Source organism: Lissotriton helveticus, chromosome 8 (genome assembly GCF_964261635.1).
Source record: "Lissotriton helveticus chromosome 8, aLisHel1.1, whole genome shotgun sequence".
In the NCBI taxonomy this organism is placed as follows: Eukaryota; Metazoa; Chordata; class Amphibia; order Caudata; family Salamandridae; genus Lissotriton; species Lissotriton helveticus.
Genome location: NC_136069.1, coordinates 324,690,163 through 324,708,762, shown reverse-complemented (window position 1 = coordinate 324,708,762; position 18,600 = coordinate 324,690,163). Strand labels below are relative to the sequence as shown.

At 42.2% G+C, this 18,600-nt stretch overlaps 1 protein-coding gene across 1 annotated transcript in view; it reads right to left on the bottom strand.

Annotated features, from left to right (window-relative positions):
* The window catches only part of TNFRSF19 (TNF receptor superfamily member 19), a 212,225-nt gene that overhangs the window by 9,340 nt on the left and 184,285 nt on the right, over positions 1-18,600 (bottom strand). The gene's annotated exons all lie outside the window — the stretch shown is intronic.

Genomic DNA, 18,600 nt, shown 5'->3' with positions numbered 1-18,600 from the left:
TTCGGCGTATTCGCCTTCGTCAGGGAAAGGTTCTACAAAAAATAAAATATAAACATCCCTTAGTAACTAATGGTGTCCATGGGTGTATAATCATACAATCAATTAACTACGTGGCTTCTCTTTCTACCTTGCGGCTAACGGTTCTGATAACTAGTGTTCAGTGTATATCTGCCTCTCGTTGAATCTTAATGCTCCCTTGGCTATTGTGCGTTAACGAATGTCTTTCGTACTCATACCGTTTAATGCGAGTAACGAATCACATAATTCTACGTCTATAGCTCGTGTGGTTTAATGTTTCTGCTGTTCGTGCTTACCTTCCTCGTTGTGTGCCCCGTTACGTTCGCCTCGTTCGGGTAATCGTTCGACGTTCGTACTCTCGTCTATGTGTCTGCGCATGCGCGCTGTGCTTATAACTTCTTAAAGGGGCCGTTACCGGTTTCAAAAATCTTTATTGTTCCCGCGAGCTGTTAACGCTACTATTGTGTTATCTACATCGCTGTGGTGTGTGCGTCAAAATGTGATTACGTTGCTCACATTTTGACGCACACACCACAGCGATGTAGATAACACAATAGTAGCGTTAACAGCTCGAGGGAACAATAACGTTTTTTGAAACAGGTACCATCCCCTTTAAGAAGTGATAAGCACAGCGCGCATGCGCAGACACATAGACGAGAGAACGAACGCCGAACGATTACCCGAACGAGGCGAACGTAACGGGGCACACAACGAGGAAGGTTAGCACGAACAGCAGAAACATTAAACCACACGAGCTATAGACGTAGAATTATGTGATTCGTTACTCGCATTAAACGGTATGAGTACAAAAGACATTCGTTAACGCACAATAGCCAAGGGAGCATTAAGATTCAACGAGAGGCGGATATACACTGAACACTAGTTCTCAGAACCGTTAGCCGCAAGGTAGAATGAAAAGCTACGTAGTTAATTGATTGTATGATTATACACCCATGGACACCATTAGTTACTAAGGGATGTTTATATTTTATTTTTTGTAGAACCTTTCCCTGATGAAGGCGAATACGCCGAAATGCATTGGAATGGAATTGAATTTTGCAAATAAGCACAATGCATGTATATAAAGCGATAATGAAACAAAAGTTATAATGGATGTGATTAAAACATCGTCAAAATGAATACATAAAATGAAGATTGAACTAACACCAGAACGAGTGCAGTAAAGTCATTCTGAGTAAAGTTAAGCTGTTTGTATACAGCACATACCCAGTGCCCGAGGAGACCGCCCTAGTATCTATAGGACGGCTACACATTGACGTATTGGTATTACACTCCAGGTGGGGAGTGATTCCTAAGGAGCACGGCGAGAAGCAGAACATTAACAAGAAACACAGTGCACGACCTAAAACATAAGAAATTAAAATCTACCCACATGTGCCACTGGATTTACGCTAGCCTGGCTGATGAGGGGTGATGCCCCGAAATCGGATGCTTGTTTCCGGTCCAGGGAGGACATGGCTTGGCAGTTCAGTCTAGACTGTTCCCATGAGGCACAGGGTCAAGAGTGATTTGCATATGACTGGGTCTAAACTGGGGTGGCATTGTGAGCAAAAGAGCGATGGATTAACCCAGATCTATTGACTGGGGAGAACGTTTGATTTGCTCTGTATTCCGTCCATCATCTGTGAGTCTTTTGCTGACATGTGGAGAGAGGCAAGCCATCCTGCATGCTAAGGAGGACATGGCACTTTTGTAGATCCTATTGAATCCTTATGCAGTTCATAGCATGCAACAAAAGTTAAAGGACAGGCCTATCTTTTTATATGTGGAGTATCCACAGTCGTAAAATTAATATTACTAAAAATATACTTGCAATTTGTAAATAACCAAAAAATAGTAAACATACACAAAAGCGTACGTTTACCTTTGTGAACTAGGCCCTTAGCTTCTAAGCAAAAGCTGATCGAGTTTAAGGTATACTTTTTATTATGTCATGCTGAATCCGAGTTGTACTACTCACAGCCACCTCCTAGAATAATTCCTATCTGCTTGATTTTGTTATCCCTACAGAGCGAAGATCTCACAGCAGTAACTTGGATCTCACTGGTGAACAACAATACCCTCTACAGATATTGCAAGGTAGCCCAATAGCCCCATGACAAAGAGAAAGGGAGACATATTTTGTTTCATTTAAAGGGGCGAAAGTAGATGCAATATCCTTCATTCAATTGAAGGGGCTCATTCAGAATTGACTCCCCCAGAATTAGGGTTTTAAGTTTGTAAAAGTAGAAAAACCGTGGTCTTGACGACTTGTGATTTCAATATTGAAATACTGAATAGGACCTGTAACTGATTGTGAAGCCAGTGAAAATGTTACTGAATTTTATCAATATGCTTAAAATAAGAGGTAAAATAGCAAAGAGTCAGGAGTGTGCTATCTTTATGTGGTATGTGTTGGCATCATGGATGTTAGAAAGCCTTCCATAACATAAAACTTATACTGTTGACAAGACAGATCTAAGATAAGCAAATGTAATAACATAAGGTTTCAGGAAACCAGTGTAGTTTAGTCACCGGGATACTGATGAAGGTTTTTGCCAGCTTTTCAAAATGTAGGTATCAATATGAGGAGAAGAGGAGCATGGCAAGGCCCCAGATCTTTGCACACATAGAACCGTAGGCAATGGAATAATTGGAATTGGTAAGTAGAAACAGGCATTGGAAAAGCCAATAGGTCTGGCCTTGGTGGCCAGGCTTTTGACTATGACAATGTTTGTTTTGTTTTGCTTTCTTTTTAAAAAGTTTTATTGTTGGAGGATATGGGGCCCCCCAAATATTTAAAAAAATAATAAACATTAGCTCAAAGCAAAATATTTTTTAATTTCAAAAAGCGCACGTCAAAAGAGTTCCTGCATTTAAGGGAATTACTCTGTGTCGGATGGGCTTCTAGTGAAAGAGCACAATGCCATCACTCACAGTGAAGTTAGCCAATGGCTGAATTAAGCTGCCCCACTGCTCCATACTGTAAGCTCTAATGGGTGCAAGAGAAATGTGAATGAACAGAAGATCATTGAATGAAGAGGATTGGTTTAAAGCTCCTATATGTAAATACATTACATATATTGAGAAACAAAGTTAGAAGGGTCGAGGTACACAATACCACACCACACATCAAAAGTGATTGGATAAAATGTAAATCACATGTGGTGCAAAGAACCTGGAGCACAACCCTTCTCTACTCCAAATTGAAAACAAGTTTTCAAACTAACATATCCACCTAATGGTCCAGCACACACAAAAATGTAATCAATATAACCATATACTGGGAATCGGCATGGAAATAGTCCACAGGTTTGTACTTAGAGCATATCAGTCAAGAATAATGAACAACAAGTAATCACTACATTCAATAACAGATATTATCGTTCAAATATTCTTTATTCTTCATGTTTAAAAGAAACGTTGTGGATTAAAGATAGTCGTAGCCAATGTATTTCGTCCTTTATCGGACTTCATCAGGGCTCCACATTATGTGTCAAACGTATTCTATTTGTTATCCTTTAAATCAATATAGATATTTTGACGAATCAAATCCTTCTCCAAACTTTCAAACAGTATAGGTATTTTTACCAATCGAATCCTTTTGTATAATAACACAAAATTGGGTCCGTGTGCCCAGAACGCTTCAGTCTCCCTCGCGTTGTCATGCAGCAAAACAACAACGCGATTCAATTCGTCAATATATCTATATCGATTGAAAGGATAACGATTAGAATACGTTTGACACACAATTTGGAGCCCTGAAGAAGTCCGAGAAAGGAAGAAACGCGTTGACTATAATTTTCCTTAATCCACGACATTTCTTTTAAAGATGAAGAAAAAAGAATAAAGAATATTTGAACTATAATATCTGTTGTTTAATGCAGTAATTACATGTCGTTCATTATTCTTGCCTGATATGCTCTAACTGCAAACCTGTAGACTATTCCCATACCGGTTTCCCAGTAATATGGTTACATTGATTACATTATATATATTATTTAAGTAAAATCAAAAGCTCTTGGCTAACACCACTAAAAAACACGCACATTGTCATAATAGTTCCTGACAGGAACTGCTTTATGAGCTGATCTTTTCTTTGTTAAAGAGCAGAATGCATTACTCACAGTGAAGTTAGCCAATGGATGAATTGGGCTTCCCCATGCAGTGTGCGGTAGAAAGAGGAAGAAGAAAATGAGTTACTTACCTGTAACTGCAGTTCTCCAGTATTGGTATTTTTCATAGAGTCACATGCTTGAATCAATAGCCATCTTCGAAGTGGGAGTTCCACTGTACCATAATGAAGCAGTGTATATCATGATATTGGACTACAATGGTAATAAACAATGACTTAGATAGCCTATCTATGACCTTTCAGGGGAGGAGGGTGGGTTGCTTGTGAATCTATGAAACATACCAAATACTGGAGAACTGCAGTTACTGGTCAGTTAACTAATTTTCTTCTCAAGTATTGGATCTTTCATAAATGCACATGCTTGAATCAGAATAGCAAGCAATATTGTAGATAAACCTTTTGTAAGATAAGTACCCTTTGAGGATGGTGGGTAACAGTTTAACATATGAATAAATCAGCACTTTGAATATATGATAGCATATATATGACATTATATACCGATAAATGTGTGTGTGTGTGTGGGGGGGTGTGTGGGGGGGTGGGTGTATATATATATATATATATATATATATATATATATATATATATATATATATATATATATATATATATATGAAAGCTCCCTCGTTCAAAGAACGCACCTCACTCATGGGGGTTACCAGGTCAGTGCTTTATTGACAGCAGCATGCACGATAGCTTGCAGGCACAGGAGAAAGTCTCTGATGTATTCAGTGGCCAAAGTTCGTCTCGAATATAGTCCGACGCGTTTCGAAGGTCTTGCCTTCTTCTTCAGGGAAAAGATGAGCAATACTTTAAATATATTCAGTGAAAAACCATAGGTTTCAAGGACGTTATAGTTATATAACGTATAGCGCATTGCGAGGGCGCGAGTTATAGTTAGGTCTGCTAACTACAACGCCAAATTTCTATGGTTTTATATGAGTGAAATCTCCAACTAACTATAACGTCCCTGAAACCTTTCAGTGAATTTCGACGTTTTTTTTAATGCTAATTTCTAACTATAACGTGCCTGAAACCTATCGTTTTTTTCAGTGAATTTCAAAGGTTTTTTTAAATGCTAATTTCTAACTATGCCTACAAAGGTAGGACATGTGAAGAAAGAGGAAGAAAAGCGCAGAAAGAAGCAAGACAAATGCAGAAAGAGACAACAGAAGTCCAGAAAGACGAAGAAAAATGCAGGAAGAAGAAGAGATGTGCAGAAAGAACCAACAGAGGAGCAGAAATAGGCCTTGTTGCAAAATTCCCCCGCCATCATAATATGGCTAGGGGAAAACATCAGTACGATGGCGGAGGGACCGCCGCTAGCGGTGGCGGTCCCTCCGCCATCGTAATGACCCCCTATGTTCCAAAACAGAAAGGCCTGGCCCAATTTTTATGTTTTGTCCTGGTTAATGGGGAAGCTGTCGTAATAAGTCTGGCAGTTTAGGGCTGGGCGCACAGCGGATGTTGTTGATTCTTTGAGTAAATTTGTGGGTGTTTCAGAGGATTTTGAGGTGCTCCTGCAGGTGTCGCAACTGTTCGAGTGCGACTTGAGATAGAAACAAAGTTGAGTATGCTACTAGAGCGTAGGCATATCCCTGCTACGGGCACACTTGTGTGGTTCGAAGGCACCAGGGATGGTGCGTCGAATTCCAAAAAAGTTCAATTCAAAATGGAATGAATAAAAAAAAAAAATTGAAAACTTCAACGCATAACTTTTGAATTGAACTTTTTTGGAATTCGACGCACCATCCCTGGTGCCTTCGAGAGGACACAGTATTCTATTCAGGATGAACAAGCAGCTGCACAAACAGTAGCACGTGAGCATCTCAAAGGCAGGAGTGCCAGAGTGCGAGAATAATGAGCATATTTTCATTGATCTTTTTGGACAGGTTCCAAAATCGGTGACCGCTAACAACCATGGTAGTACAATAGACAGCAATATGTAGAATGCTGCACTAACACATGCAAATTCAGAATTAATACTAGCATTTACAACAATCAGGATTGTAGGCACTGGACTGTGTATTTAAAAATCCCACTTGGAACAAAAAAGATCATTTCTCTCTCTCTTGACATCTTCATGTTGCAACATGATAAGTTGGACTAAAGTCATACCAATAAAAAAAAAGAATTAAACAATGAAGAGAAGGAAATGCAACAAGAACACAGAGTACTAATACATCAAGTTATCAAAGCGTGTCTACTAAAGTATGTTGATTTAATGAAGTGCAGCAAAATGTCCTCTGGTCACTACAATGGAAGTAAAACAACATTTCCAGATCTGGCAGTCCACGAATAAATGGAACTAATAAAAATGTCAGTAAGTCAACATGCAAGTTTTACAACCAGTTTTTCAAATGATGTTGATATTTGAATTAACAGAGGCTAAAAATACTCAGGATTTGATTCCAGTGGCGCAGGACCGTCGCCCTACTGCTTTTTTGTAGTGAAACAAAGGGAAAATAAAATGATAAAAACTCGCATTTTTATCATTTTACTTTCCTCTTCTTACACCGCTTTGGTTGAGGGGGCGGGGCAGGGGAGGATTAGTAGGAAGCACCCTTCTAAGTGCGCAAGGACTGCTTGGCCGGCCCTCTCGGGCCGCCCAAAACAGTCTTGCACACTTCACATGTTCTCCATGCAAGCTGCATCGCAGCCTACGTAGAGAACATGCCTGAGCCTCCAGTCAGCATCTTAGCGCTGAACCACGGTGCTCTGACCAATCACAACGCTGCTAAGGCAGCATTATGATTGGCTGACTACCAGCCTGGGTGTACTTCCTGTGGTCGAGTGAGGGAAAACTATGGAGGAGAGACACCGTGAGGAAAAGACGAAAAGGCAGGTTTTTGTTTTATTTTTTTTTCCACCTTCCCTCCCGCGTTCCCCCCGCCCCTGCACCTCTGATCCATGCTGGACTCAGTTGCTTGATTCACAAAGGGCCTCGCACTCATGGTGCCCCACAGTTGTACCCCCTACTGGGGGTGGAATTTCCTCTATGAGAATTCTCCCATGTGAGGAGACTCCTCCATGAATGTGGGCCTTCGCCAGCCACAAGTGCAGTGAATCAGGCCCATAATGGCTGAGATGGAGCAAAAAATGCATGACTTCAACTACAGAGACAGGTGGGAATTGAACCCTAAATATCTATTTATTTATGCCATTCCAAGTATTGTAAAGTTGTATATAGATCAGGTAGATATCTAAAAGCGGGCCGCAAATTTCAGTCACACCAGGATGTTTAAATGAATTGGCGAACACATAGGTAGCTCTTTTGAAACTTACAAGATTTAGGTGACAGGGAAAGTCAACCAAAGCTGGGGTTGCTTTGACGTCCGATAGCAAAATCACAGTTCCCCCCATCCCTAAATAATTTAATGCATTCCAAATGAAAATGAGAAAAAACTAGAAGCAGCAGTCAGTCCTAAATGCATTTTCTCAGAAACGACATTTTAGCACCATTGATTTCAATTAAATGCGCAGAATAAAAGTGCCAAAGATATTTAAATGTAATAAATCAGTTTCCCCAGTTTGACCTGCAGGACATCCAGCCACCAAGCAATGTCGCAATGTCAAATTTTTGGAAGGTAAATCAATTGACCATTGATGTGTTTTGACATCTGCTGCTGTGGGGCATCATAGGGTAAGGTAAAAAAAGAATAGGTTGTTGTTTTATTTTAAATTAAATGGCATTATAGCAGTGCCCGACCCATATGTGGCCATTGCGTGTATGTGGACTTTTTAAAATTAAAGCCCTTCATAACAAAGTTTTACCTTGAAACCACAGAATAAAATTAAGTAGTGAGAATGCAACAAACATTCTCTGAGGAAGGAAAACTCATTTTTCCCTCTCGTATTTAAGGAATCGCTCAGGATACAGCCCAAATTCTGTAGCACTGTCATAAGTAATACGACAAGCGAAACCTGAGACCGATTCAATTATTGCCAGCCATCAAGAATGAATTTCACAATTGCTTGAGTTTGGTAGTGATATTAATGAAGCCTGAGAGACGCCCAATACCAAAAGTGTATGTGAAAATTACAAAACAGATGTGTGCCTGAAACACGACTTATCATGTTAGTAATGGTGTACGTTTCTACTCAACAAAAACAGTAATAAGTCCAGCAGCACACTTAGTACAGCAATGCTCACCAGTAGAAAATAATGGTTGGGAGGTAGGGCTTAAAATATAATCCAACAGGAAATAATGGCAAATTTGTTAAAATAGTTAAAAATAGAAATACATGATAATTTAATTTAAAACACATATTTAAAAATAGTGTATATTTATTATTAATTATAACATATTTTAATATCTTCTAAAATTGAAAATCAATGTACCAAATGTTTTTTCATTCTACTTTTAATTAGTTATGTACATCCCTTATAATATTATTAATGCACACCAAATATCTTTCTTTTTTTTTACTTTAGGTGGGAACTTATTTTAAGAAACAATTTAAATTGAATTTAATATATTTACATTAATTAAAAGATTTCTTTCAAAAGTAAGTTAATAGTGCTATAGCATTTTTCTTTAGTTCTATTGTAAATTATGTTATAATTAAATATGTACTGTTTTTAGAAATCAATGGAGGAAGTGCCTTCCTCCATTGATTTCAATGGAAAAATGTTACAGTTACAGTGAGTAGCCATGTATGGTGCTGAATGTACTTTTCTTGCTCACAGTAAATACAAGCAATGCCAAAAGGTCTGGCCTTAAAGGAATATCGTATGGTAATGGTAAGCATTACAAGTAAATAGCATGGGCATTGATATTTAAAAGATGTAGGTTAAAAGGTCAGATGACAGTTGCACTATCAGGCTCGACATAAAAATCTATGTAGGTTAATGACTGCCCTGCTGTGCTTCTGCCAGAGAAAAACACCATCAATTATCGAGTTATCAAAGACACTTTAATAGCACTGCAATGTCATGTGTGCCTCTCACAGATCAAGCTCAGGCAGCTGGAAAAATAGACAAGATGAACACAGCTGTGTGAAGGGCAAGCACTTTTTTGTGGAAGCACATAACTTCAGCCCAATCAAAACATGTACTCCTGGCTCCCAAAATGTGGGCAGAGTTACAGCCCCTGTCTCGGTGATACTCACACAATTATCTGGCAACAACAGCACTGTAAAGCCAACCATAACAAGCATTGAAAATACAATACTTTTCGCAATTGCTTGAGTTAAAGCTATTGGCATTGTAAATGGCAATGTCCTTTACCTATGTGTTATGGAGTGTATGTTTGCAATGTGTAGTCGAATTATGTGGGTTGGATTGGAATTGTTAGTTGTGGAATTGTGTGGCGTGGAATTGTGTGGTATGGAGTGGATTTGTGTAGAGGAATTATGTGGCATGGTATGCAGCAGAATTATGTGGATAATAATTATGTGGTATTGAGTGTACTGGAATTATGTGGATTGGGATTGTGTACTATGGAGTTTGAATATATGGATTGGGTTGAGTGGGCTGGATAGGAGTGGTGTGTATTGCATTGTTCTGGGGTGGACTGGGGCGGATTGGTGTTGGGTGAGGTGAAGTGGATGGATTTGGAATGGAGTGCATCAGAAGGACACCTACGGAACCACACAGGAAATGAAAACCATTATTAATATAGTTAGATTAAAGTAAAAATATGATGGAAAATATAACTTGAACTAGTTCTGCCTTGCAAGTATGATTAAAAAAATTCTCTCTCTCTTATGCTGACCACAATCAATACTGAAAAAGGCCACATATGAATTCAATTAATGTACAAGACAAGCACAGCAAGAAAACCTAGAAGGTTTTTACTACAACCCTAAAAAAAAGTGCTAATCTTATTGCAGACCACCTTTGTATCAAATACTTGCATGCTACGTAGCCAATTATTACATATGATTGCCAGATTTGGGTACATTTATAATCCAAGCATTCAGCGTGTTTGTAATTAAGTACATCTTAAAGAAAATAATGTATTTCATTTTCTTTGCTCTATAATGAGGTTTTGGACACTGCCACACTATACCTATTAATACTGGCATATGTGTTAAATGAAAAGCTATGTAACATATGCAACAGTTTATGAAGTTTTCAATACTTTGCTTGTAGACTCGACTTTCAAGTGGCCAAGAATGTATAATTCAGTGGCACACAGCACAGAGAAATCTAAATATATCTAAATCTTTCATCCAAGAAATATGGTGATTAGCGTCAGAACATCTTTATATATATCATGTGCTGAGCTGAGCCTGCCAAATCAGGTAACCTTTCAGAGTTCCGTAAATTGAACATAATGTGTTTTGCTAAGCGCTCCTTCAGAGTTTGAAATTTGCTTTCCCTGTTTAAATATATTTGTGTAATAGGCACTCGTGCTGCGAAAGCGCGAGGAAAGGCCTGACACAACTCAACTTTCACGGGGGCGATCAGTGTAAGATGGGGCTGAATACCACATGTCTGTGTTAACCCCTTCCCTGCGGGGGTTATTCCCCCGCTCTGCTGGGGGGGATGGGGGCGCGCACGGCGCCCGCATGCTCATGACGAGGTGAGCTCGTCATGAGGCATGGCGCTCCTGTGCTCATGACGAGCTCAGCTCGTCACAGGTGCATTACCTGCCGTGGAACGCTCAGCACAGCAGGGGAATTCTCCCCGCATGCGAGCATTCCACGGCTCAAGACGAGATGAGCTCGTCATGAGCACCGGAGCGCCGTGGCTCATGACGAGCTCAGCTCGTCATGAGCATGGGAGGGGTTAAAGGAGCTGTTGGCGCTGGTGCTCTAAACACCCTATATAATGTGACTAAAATGCACAAGTTAACATGCCATCGGCAGAGAAAAAAACCCACAAGTTTGCTATTTGTCAACAGCTCCGATTTAAATTTTGCTCTTAAGATCGCAGGCTTGATTTTTGTTCACAGTTACGTGAATGGGCTTGTCGTCTCCTGTTGCTAATTTCTAAGGTGGCTCAGTCCTCATCCTTTCGGTGACCTAAATTTGCAGAGGGCAGAGGTCACCCCGGAGGGGGCAGCCTCTAAAGTCAGAGGCATAATCGAAACACTGCATTAGAGGAAGTGACATCATGCTCCCTCCGATAACAATGACAACAGGAGAAATTAATTCACACCTTTGATTTTGATGACTGACATGGTTTCTTTTAAATAGACATTATTGCAAACTTAGGGCATTGGTGATTTAATAAATAGTGACTTATAACAGGCACAGTGTTAAACGTATCTAAGCACCACAAGCAGACAGAATGTGACCTTTGAACCTCCAGAGAATCGCCCACCGCAATCACCCAGTCAGTAATACACAAACGTAAAAGAACATCCAGAAGGATTTACTCAGACTGGTTAAAGTGATGTTGAAAAATAGTCTGACGGGGTTGAAAGGAGAAAGGTTGGCCTGCCTATAGATATGCAAAATGGCGCCCATGTCTCAATGTACACAATAGAATGTCTTAGGTGGAAATGGACCACTGTAATTCGCAACTAAATTATACCTCCACTCAGAACAAAAACGAACTTCCTTTACAGTTTATTTACCTCAGGATTCTATCTGCGCCACAAATCAAAGGTACAAAGAGCAATCACATCTTATAGGCGGGTGGACGGAAGTAGGCGCCGCATGTTTTATTTTTCTTCAGTCTGGTATGAAACTGTTATTGGTGTTCCCCTGCTTTGCTGACCCATTAATAGAGGGCACAATTGAGAAACCTACAAAAAAGTTTTGCAGTTCTTTGAGCGCAGTGAAAGTGTTCCAGGGCTGAGCGGGAGCACCAGTCTCTTTCTGCCTCACTCGATGCACACGAAAAGGGTGGGGGAGGGGAACTGCGTTTGTGCTCGTAGCGGGGGAGAGGGAGGGCTCTTAACACGAAGCCGGAGGGGGAAAGCAAAAAATAACTAGCGCGTCTGAGGCTAAAAGCAAAATAAATAAATAAGCGAGGCCAAGGCGGACAAAAAAAAGTGCTTACCCACTAATTGAAGTGAGACAGTATAACGCCGCAAGTAAAGGATCCAGTTCGGATGGGCGGAGCCAAAAGGAGACAGGGCGGTAACAAGGAGGGACTAAAAAGCCTCCTTCACAACAGAAAGCCAGTGTTTAGCCTGAACTATGACGCAAGGCAATGGGAAGAAGGGGCGGGGTGGGGCTTCAAGTCCCCTTCTGAAAGTGTATCGATAAAAATAAGCCTCGCACAGCGAGGAGCGCATGCGTGCACCAGCGCTAGGTCTGCAAGACCTAAAAATGACACTCATGATAAAAGGAAAAAAAGTCTTACATCTGTCATACAGTTGTTCCCTGTGCCTTCTGCCCATTGCCAGTCATAGCTCAGAATTGGATTTCTTTCTAGTAACAATTCATAATTGAAGAAAAGGTAGAAACTCATCCTGGGTAGAACCCACCCTAACCGGCTTTTTAGCAGCAAAGAGGGCTTTACATTACTGGAAGACCAACAACAATTGTGCCTGGACTTTTTTTGATCAAAAAGTTCAAGTTCTTTCAAATACGAATCAGTTGCATCAAAAATCGGCCAACGCGTTTCGCTCCCACACTGAGAGCTTCCTCAGGGCGAATAATAACAAATACTTTGGTCGATCCGAAATGGTGAGAACACAATCCAGTTCTTGGAATTGCCAGTGCAGAGGATGGCAACGTAGCGGGAACCCGAAATTGCTCCAAAACGTCCTGTAGGAAATGAATAGTCAATACGTATAGTTGAAACAGATGTAAATTGAGGCAAAGGGTCTATGGTCTCCGGATCCACGCCTCTCGAAGTATAACTGAAAAAGCCTCCAAACTGAAGGAAAGGCCTCTCAGCGGTATGTAAAACACCCAAAGTATGGTCCTCTTCAATTCTTAGTTTCGCCCAAGGACCACCAGAAAATTCTCATAAAAGGTCCAAAAGGGTAAATGTAATATCGCAATCTGAGCGGAGGGCTTGTAGTAGCAAGCACAACTCAGTGATCTCCTGCCGGCAGTTCACAGGAGGAAATAACTCTTAAAGACGTGGTGTCTCAATACGTTCATCAATCCGGACATCAATAGTAAGGCGCAGCATAGCGTTGCGCATAGATCCCCTGTGATCTGGAGCACAGTGACGTCACTCAGCAGCTGACGCAGGGGCTGTTTGCACAATCACTCTAAACTATTATTGGAACTGGTATTGAGGTGTGGCATCGAGGGCCCGCTGCTCCTTTTTTCTATATGTTCAGATACTATTGGCAGAGACTTGAAATCCAAGCAACATGACAAGTTCATATATGTGTACCAATAACTATACCTGGTGCATATAAACCCATCACATTTTTGTGCATTTTTAATGAGTAATTGACATGATAATGAAGTTGTAAAGAATGTACACCAACATATTTTTCCATATTGTTAAAAACATTAATTAGGCCTATTAAGACCGACGCCTGTCTCCAGCCAAACCTGACCACTGTCGCCACCAAGATGCAACTTTAAATCCCCTTGGCTTATGTGTTGACGTCTACCTTAACTTCTAGACTGATATAGCACACACTAGCAAAGGCAACTTAGTATCAACTAACACTGCTCCATAGAGCTAAACAATTGCTGCCAGAAGATTACAACAAAATAATCCTTTCAGGCTCCAGTCCTATCACATATCAATGAAGATCATACTCTATAAATTATTCCAGAGATTCAACCGCACCCTTCAAGAGAAATCTTCAAGCTGCAGCTAGCCTCGTCTAAGGTCTTCAAAGTTTTAGTAGGATAACACCAACTTTCATATAACTCTTTTGACTCTATCTACCACCCAACATCACCATCAAGGTCTGGTTCATCATCTATAGGGCAGTCACCAATGACACCCAGTCACCAACTCAAGCACCCTACAAGACCTACATTTTGATAAAGAAGGTGACAGAACATGGTTTAGGAAGGGGATTGAGGTGGTAATCAGGAAATGCGCCACTCATGAGTGACTGGTCAAGAGGGAATGTAGCTAAATGAATGGATGAGGGAATGAGGGAATGCAGCAGTGAGTCACGGCGGCATCGGAGGTCAGAGAGAGCTCCCCCCCCCAGAGACAGACAGCGGCAGAGACGAGGGCTGCTGTTACGGTTGCTGTGACCGGCCCACATCTTGCCGCGGCCATGACTACGGACCCCCCCCCCTCCCTCCAGCTAGCTTTGCAGTAGTTGTGTGGCACCGCTGCTCAGAGGAGTGAGAATCAGGAGGCTGACGGGAGTGAGAATTGTGAGGAGCGAGAATTAGAATTGTGAGGAGTGAGAATTGTGAGGAGTGAGAATCAGGAGGCTGACAATCAGGAGGCTGACGGGACCGGGAGGGACCAGGAGGGACGCCGGATCAGTGGAGGCTGGAGGTGACAGCGACATCTGTGGGCTGAGAGAGGCCCCCATCCAGACCTGTACACGATTTGATTAAGGACTACAACTGCCAAACGTTGCTGGCAAACTCAACAGGCTTACGGTGCAGCTTGCACATAAGGTATTTATTTCACCCCACCCGCCTGCTCACATTTTCTAAGCTATCTCCTTTGTTCAAAATGGCTGGCGCCATAAAACTGTAGCAATAAATCCCCCTCATGCCTCCGATGTCCACGAGGCTCCCAGCTCAACTCCCCCACACAAGACTACCAGAAGTAGAGATAAGCCTCCTTCCCATCATGCTATGAACAGGGCTTGCTCTAATGGAAAGTGAAACTGCCCTTCCCTGTGCTCAAAGTAATAGCAGCAGACAGAGGACTAATTCCCCTATCTCCCATAACGGTTCGGCCATCTTAGACTGTCTATCCTGGGCGACCATCATGGACTAATCACTCCTCAGGACTGAGTGTCTGCCTGTCTTCAGTGGTATTACATGTTACTATACTATACTATATGCCTTTCTACAGTGGTATTACATGTTACTATACTATATGTTATTATATTATATGTTTACAGTTGTATTTTATTTACGCTAGTCATTCCTCAGGACTGAGTGTCTGCCTTTCTACAGTGGTACTATATGTTACTATACTATATGTTATTATATTATATGTTTACAGTGGTATTTTATTTACAGGGGCATTATATTCCTAGTTGGATCTTGCACATATCACTCTGTCCTCACCTGTAATGCACCGATGTTACCTTATATATATACATCATATGTTTACACGCCAGACGAAGACAGGGTGTCTGCCTTTTACAGTGGTATTATATGTCTATATTCCTAATTGTATCCTGCACACTCCACTTTTTCTTCACCTGTATGCACCGATTGCTACCTCATATATTTAGGCTGCTCACTAGGGTCACTGTTGGTCTCATATGTCTATATTCCTAATTTTATCCTGCACATCCCACTTCTTCCTCATCTGTATGCACCGATTGCTACCTCACATATTTTGGCCGCTCACTAGGGGCACTTTTGGTCTCATATAATTGGGTTGCAACTGTATTTTGTCTAATGACTCATGTACCTCATTTGTTATTGACTACTCACTATTTGACTTCTATTTGAAACTATTTGACTACTCAGTATTTTGGCTACGGACTCTTGTACCTCATTTATACTGCACATCCCACTTTTTCTTCACCCTATGCACCAATTGCCACCTCATATATTTGGGTTGCTCACTAGTGTCACTTTAGGTCTCATATAATTCTTGGTTGTAATTGTATTTTGCTACTGACTCATATACCTCATCTATTTGTGACTACTCACTATTGTTATATAGCATATAACTTCTGGTGCAACTTTATCTTGCTACTGATTCATGCACCTCATTTATTTAGAAACACCCATTTTTGACTATTCACTATTGTCACTTTTGATTCAGGTATTTTACTATCTGCATTGGTATTTCAGTCTAGTATATCATCAGTATTATACCTATATCCTATGCTGTACTTGTTTGTAACCCACTATGACTTCAATGTAATGCACTGATTAATTGCTCATATTGACCTGTTACACTTATGTAACCTGCTCCCATTTCAAGTTTCATTCCTTTATGCACCAATTACTACCTCATACACTCTGGCTGCTCATTAATGCCACTGTTGTTACATGCAATTGGGTATTAGTGTATGTGTTTGTATTCTGCTCCAGTTTATCATTATTGTGCACCTTACATCTGTGCAACACGCACCCACTACAGATCTTATCCCTGTTTGCATTGACTACTACCGCATACACTTTGGCTGCCCGCTAGAGTCACTTTCATTCCATGCAACCGGCGATTACTGAGCACCCTCCCACACCTACCGACTCCGTCACCCCAACATGGAGCTCATCGGCAAGCACACATACAGAATCAACTACCCACCCGCACTCACCAAAAAAGCCGCTAAACGCTGTAAACACAACTTACTGAGGTCCCACCCTGAAATACCCTTTGCAGACACCTATTACTCACCGTTCAATGGTGCCGTAAACATTGATATCATCTTCCACACCGCACGCAGAGCTCAATGGAGAAAAACGTTCCTCTCTTTACTCACCGTATCCAATTCCAGGAAATCCGCTCATGGCCAAACACTCTCCATAACACCATCCCAACTCTTCCCAGGCAGAACCTCCATCACTATATATAACAACGGGATTGTCCTAATCCAATCCACAGACAGGAACCTGGAACTACTAGATAACCTGTTTCACACTTTCTTACAGCACCTCTCCAATCCGCGGACCCCACTCAGTCCGACCACCCTTGACCTCACAGCCCCCAACCACAACGATGCTAACCCAGCTCAGTCCCTAAACGACACGCACCTCTCCTCCACCACCGGCACCGTCGTCATCCACCCACCTACTGCAACCACTTCACACTCCTCAATCACAGACTTAGATCTCTCCCCGACATACACCAGCCGCACCCCCTCCCGTCCCACCAACACCCTGACTTCCATTCATACCACTCCCATTCCTCTCACCCCTGTCACCACAGCCCCCAACCACAACGCCTCTAGCATACCTCAGCCCCAAAAGGACACACACCTCTCCTCTACCAACAGTACCTTAGTCATACACCCACCTACGGTTGATACCTCACACCCCTCAATCACAGACATAGATCTGTCACCCATATACACCAACCGTACCCCCTCCCCCCTTTCACCAGCCCACATTCCCATTCTTTTCATCCATGACACCACAGCTCTCACCCACAATCCGACTAACCAAGTTCAGCACCAGACCGACACGCACACAGACAATCCCCACCCTTTATCCCCCCCACTCTCAGCCCCCACTTCCACACATTAACTAACCACACTGAGCACGCCTCTATCAATACAACTCCGCCTCCGCAAAAGAGAACCACATACAATCACACTCCCCCCCATTCTCACCCCCCATTACCCTTCATGCGCCCCCACCACCACTAACATACGCCCATCCTCCACCATGCACTCTCCACCTACCACCAATACCCTCCTCCATACTATGTCATCCTCCCCCAACCCTCCAATACCCACCACCAACACAAATCCCACACTAGACTACGTTATGGCCTCCCTCCTCCAGCTCAAAGAAGACATCCACATCATCAAACAACTACTCTGCTCGCATTCCAGTCACTCCTCACCCACCACCCTCCTCAAGCTCAAACAAGACATCCACATCATCAAACAATTACTCTGCACACATCCCAGACACCCCTCACCCGCCTTCACCAGCACCACCCTGCCTAACAGGACCTCCACTTGGTCGGCTGACTCTCGCACTCAACGCCCCCCGCACTGGACCTCAATCCCTGTTCGCAATCGGGAAAACCGTCCCCATCGCACCTGCAACACACTATCGGACCTCGATACAGTCACCCTCCTCCGCTCCTACGACCCAGCTCCCCCTAACAACATACCCTCCACCCTCCGCGCCATTCCAACGATTCATCCAAATCCCCTTAGACCCCCCACGCAAAACAACAGAATCTCTATCCTTAGTAACCTGAGAAAAGTCCCCCTCTCTCTCAAAGCCCCTTCCACCCTCGACACACCCCGTCTCAAATGCACCCTCCTCAACTGCAGATCGGCCTCTAGGCACTCCTCTGCAATCGCTGATCTCATCTTATCACTGGACATTGACCTCATCATCATGACTGAAACCTGGCTAACTGAATCTTCTACACCCATATTGGACATACTGGTTCCCCCCAACTATCACATCACCAGATTAGACAGGGTTGGTCAAAAAGGTGGGGGAATCGCATGTATACACAGGAGTAACCTCTCTGTCATGAAAGTAACCTCTCCCTCCCTACCCTCCCCAACCTCCTGTGAATACATTTGCCTTGATATTATCAGTGAAGGCAAACCGATTTGCTCTCTTCACGGCATTTACCACCCACCAGGGGACAACTTTACCTTCTTGCAACAAATTATGGATTTGATCACAACCAATTCAGGGCGACAACTCACACAAATATACCTTGGTGACTTCAACCTCCACTGGAACGATCACAATGACGCGGTGGTAAATAGTCTTAA